We start from the raw sequence: 5000 nt of genomic DNA, 5'->3' as shown, positions 1-5000 counted from the left end.
AAATTAACAAAAATAAAATTTTAAAAAAAATAAAATTATTAAACAATAAAAGTCTTTCTCAATAATATATATATTGAAAAATAAGAGAGAAGTGATAAAAGTCTTAGCGATTAATAATAATATTAATATAAATTTATTTAATATACAGTATATACTTATATAATAATATAAAGTAAAAATAAAGTGCTTTCAAAATGTAAAAATTGAGACATTGATCATAAAACAAGTTATTAGTCATATATTTTTTTTTGTTGTTGAATTGAATTGAATGCACATGTAATCTAATAATAATAATATGATATAAATTATATCATATGTTAGACAGGATTTTTAAAAATTAAAAAATACTATACATATTATAGCTAACACTTAATAATATAATTACAACAACGTCTACAACAACAACAACAACAACAACAAGAAAAACGAAAGCCTTCTTATCAAAGGTGTAGTCAAGGTTTATATGTATAACAGGTTTCTCTCTCTCTCTCTCTCTCTCTCTCTCTCTCTCTCTCTCAAAACATTTAGTTTTTTAAAAAGGTATTCAAAAATCATATCAACGACAGATTTAGATGCCGTTGTGGTCTACCTGTGCTGTGGGGAACAGCCTTGGATAGCCATACCAATACATAGACACACACACACACACACACACACACACACACACACACACACACACACACACACACACACACACACACACACACACTGGGTATAACATGCAAACTGTTAATAAAAAAGACATTTATTATTATAGGAATATTATTGAAATATTTTTTTATATACCTGTAAAATATATTAAATAATACTAATAATAATAAATGCATTCTTAGCTTTCAATACTAATTTTTTTGTGTACTGTATATATATATATGAATGATAATAAATTGTAATTTAATTTAAATGTTATATATATTAAAAAACATGTTTTTATTTTATTAATTTTTTTAACGCTATTTTCTTGTTGTTGTTAATATTAGATTAAATAATTTGCAAATTTTATATTAAAAAAACCAAAATATAAGTAATAAAATATATATATAATTAATGAGTTGTAATTAACAAAAAAAAATACAATTCAATTAATGTTAGAATTAAATATTAAATTTTTGTTCAACAAATAAAAACCATTTTATATATATATATACTGATAAACATAAATATATTTTTCAAAATATATTAATTGTATTATCAGAAATCAGTTCATAACTATCAAAGTTTAGTACTCAATATTATCATAAACTAGTTATGCGATTATAATATATTTATAAATTTTTTTTTAAATAAAAATTATCTCAAAATAAATGTCAAAATAATAATAATAAATTTAATTTTTAAAAATAAAATAAAATATTTTCTACTGTATAATAATAATATTTTTAAATTATATATATTTATTAGTTTACAATATACTGTATAAAAAATTTGTTTATCAATTATTTTTTTTTTGGGAGAAAACTATTATAATAATAATTGACACAAAAAGCGGAAACAATTTAATCAGAGACAACACAAAAACAAATAACAATTCAATTAATTGGTTACAAAATTGGTTTATAAAAGATCTAATCAACAACAAAAAAAATAATTTATAAATAATAAAAGTTTACCGAATAAAATAAAAAAATAAAAACATTAATATCAAGCAATAGCCGTATATAATGTGTTGTTGAATAAATTTGGCGTTAAGTGTTATATATATATATATATACAACTTATACATATAACTTATATATATATATTATATATATGCATCTTAATGTATGTTTTCAAACAAAACAAAACAAAAAAATTGTGACAAAAAAGGCAAATCAATAGTTTTTAGCGATATTTCTCTCTCTCTCTCTCTCTCTCTCTCTCTCTCATACACACACACGCACGCACGCACTCACTCACTCACTCACTCACTCACACACTCACTCACTGTTTTTTAAAAAAAAGGCTGACATTAAATAGCGATAGTGTTGTGTAATATACAGTATATACTGTATATATATATATATAGTGTGTGTGTATATGAAAAAAGCGATGGCAATAGAGAGTTGCCGTCAGTTTTTATTTTGTACATTAAAACTAAATACTTGTGTCTCTCTTTATAACACAACAATCAATGATCATCACATAGATATGTGTATATAATGTATAGCAATGTATATTATACTATAGCAGCAATAATAATAACAACAATAATAATATAATTGCCAATGAATATATATATATATATAAATGCATTGGGAAAGCCATATGATATGTAGTGATAGAGTAGTAGTACAGTAGAGTAGACCTACCTTTTCAGATATCAATTGAATCTTCTTATGTATAGTTGTTGTCTGTAGTCTGTGTGCTATAGTTTGGGTCTTTAATTGTGTAATAGCTGTGCAAACCAACTACTAATCAAATAATTCACTGGCATTTCAGCCATAATGCAATTCACTCGTATATATATATTTTGGGTATTAAACTGTATATACAAATAAACAAAAAAATCCAACCAAAAAAAAATCCAAAACCCTTAAAAACCATACACACATCTAAAGACTCTTAATGTTGTGTTTTTTTTTCAGTGGAGTTATTTTTTTCTCTCTCTCTCTCTTCTGAAATAACGGCGCATCCGATTCAGCACTGGTAGTAACAGCGCATGACTTACCACCACTTCTTCTCTCAACCAAAAAAAACTAAATACTAATAATTCAAAGACTAAGACTCTGAGGATATACTGCTGGCTGTAGTAGTAGACTGACTGAGAAGATAGATAGATAGAGACACATAAACTCAAAAACTAAACTAAACTAAACTCTCAAACAAACTCATCGCAAGTTTTTCACCCAAAAAAAACAAGTACTACTCCAGAGATGAAAGAGAGAGAGAGAGAGAGAGAGAGAGAGAGAGAGAGAGAGAGAGAGAGAGAGAGAGAGAGAGAGTGATGAAGGGTTGTTGGGTATTGAGTGAGTGAGTGAGAGAGAGAGAGAGAGAGAGAGAGAGAGAGAGAGAGACTGCGATGAAGGGTTGTTGGGTATTGAGAGAGAGAGAGAGAGAGAGAGAGAGAGAGAGAGAGAGAGAGAGAGAAAGAGAGGGTATATGTGTGTTGTGTCGACGACTTAGAGGACACGACGACTGACTATTTTAAAAAAAATAAAAAGGCTATCATTAATGAAATCAGACGCGACTACTGACGGAAAGTACAGACTAACCATATCATCGGTGGCTAAAACCATAACATATACAGTATATATATACCATAACTTTCGTTACAGTTTTATTTAATTTTTTTTTTAAATCATAATAAAATTATTTCAAAATTTTAATATACAGAGTATATTACATGTTTATACCACATCTAATAGAGAAATATTTATTTTAGCATTGAATTTGTCAATTCAAACAAAATTTTGGCCAAAAAAAATCATATTTGACGGCTAAATGATAGATATATTAAACAAAAATATTTTTAAATAATATTCTGAGAGAGAGAGAGAGAGAGAGAGAGAGAGAGAGAGAGAGAGAGAGAGAGAGAAAGAGCTAACATGTATGAAAATTATGAAAAATCAAAATCAAAAAAATCAAAATTTTGTTTTTAGAGTCAAATTAATTTATTTATATGTAATATTGATATTAATATATAATATATATATACTGTATATATATATATATAATGTCATCAACAACAACAACAACAAAAAACAGTACTTGAATTACACATCTCTTAGTAGGAAAAAAAATAAATATTTAATATATTGAATATATGACTAAATAAAAATCCAGTTCCTCTAAACTGAGTGAGTATTTGGGCGTCAATTTGATATATAATTTGATTTCTTAAAAAAATATTTGCTCATAAAATGTATTAAATTAGATGATGTTTTTTTTGTTTGTTTGTATTTTTCAAAAAAAATAAAATAAAATAATGTTAAACCGTTTAATCAATCGGTATTTTGTAGCAAAAAAATAAATAATAATATTAATGTCAAAATAGTTTATATATTTATATTTTTTTTACAGTATATCGGTATATGTATTAAACAGTATATTAATATACTGTATATATATATATATATGTGTAATATAATTATTTATAAAATGATTAAAATAAAATACAGCGTTAGAAACACTGATTTTTTGTTGTTATTATTAAATGTTGTGTTAAAAAAGTGTAGTGTAGTATCAGATAATGATTAACATTCAAAAAAATATACTGTATATAAAAAATAATGATTAGAAAGAAATATTATATCATATATATATAGACATACTATTGGATACCAACAAAAAAAATACAAAATTTGATACCAAAAAAAATTGGTTAGATTTTTCAGTCAATAAATTCTATAATCAATGATCAATTAATTGCATTATAAACAAAAAAAAATAAATATATTTTTTTATAAAAAATTTATATATTAAAGTATGACATAAAAAACTTATTATATAATTTATATTATATACAGTATATATATATACAGTACAGTTAATCAGACACACAGTTAGACCTTTAAATAGATTATTACATTATATCATCAAAAAAAAAAGTTTATATATATATTTTATATACAGTACATATCATAAAAATAAAATTGATAAAAGGGGTTAAAAAGTTAAAAATATTATATAACACAGATATATATATATATATTTATTAATATAATATATTGTACAACAATTACATGACTGTAACATAAGTAATATAAGTTTTTATTAATAATATTGTAGTTTTTTTTTCGCAGTCATAACATTGAGTTTATTTAATAATAATAATATTATATATATTATATATACAGTATATATATAAATATATAAAAACTAATTTATTCGTCACTTTTTATAATTAATAAAAAAGTTTTATACATTTTACTCCTTTTTTTTAGTGCAACAAAAACAACACTAAAAAACTATTTATTTTTTTGTTAAAGTGAAATGATTGTAATCTCTAAGCGCTGGCAAAGTTATGTATGGTTTATATATATATATATATAAAAAGTACAGTATATATATACTGTTTATAA

The 5000-nt window shown here is 23.6% G+C and overlaps 1 protein-coding gene across 1 annotated transcript in view; it reads right to left on the bottom strand.

Annotated features, from left to right (window-relative positions):
- LOC128958596 (zinc finger protein rotund-like) overlaps nt 1–2381 on the bottom strand; it is a 31965-nt gene extending 29584 nt beyond the window's left edge. Inside the window, exon 1 of the mRNA XM_054304478.1 lies at nt 2289–2381. The gene's annotated coding sequence lies outside the window, so the exon portion shown is untranslated. The remainder of the gene's footprint in view (nt 1–2288) is intronic.
- Nucleotides 2382–5000: the final 2619 nt, after the last annotated feature.

Source organism: Oppia nitens, unplaced genomic scaffold, assembly GCF_028296485.1.
Source record: "Oppia nitens isolate AA-2021 unplaced genomic scaffold, nextdenovo-longstitch-racon4-pilon3 scaffold3_pilon_pilon_pilon, whole genome shotgun sequence".
Lineage (NCBI taxonomy): Eukaryota > Metazoa > Arthropoda > Arachnida > Sarcoptiformes > Oppiidae > Oppia > Oppia nitens.
The sequence above is the reverse complement of the archived record's forward strand: the minus strand, read 5'-3'. Positions and strand labels throughout refer to the sequence as shown.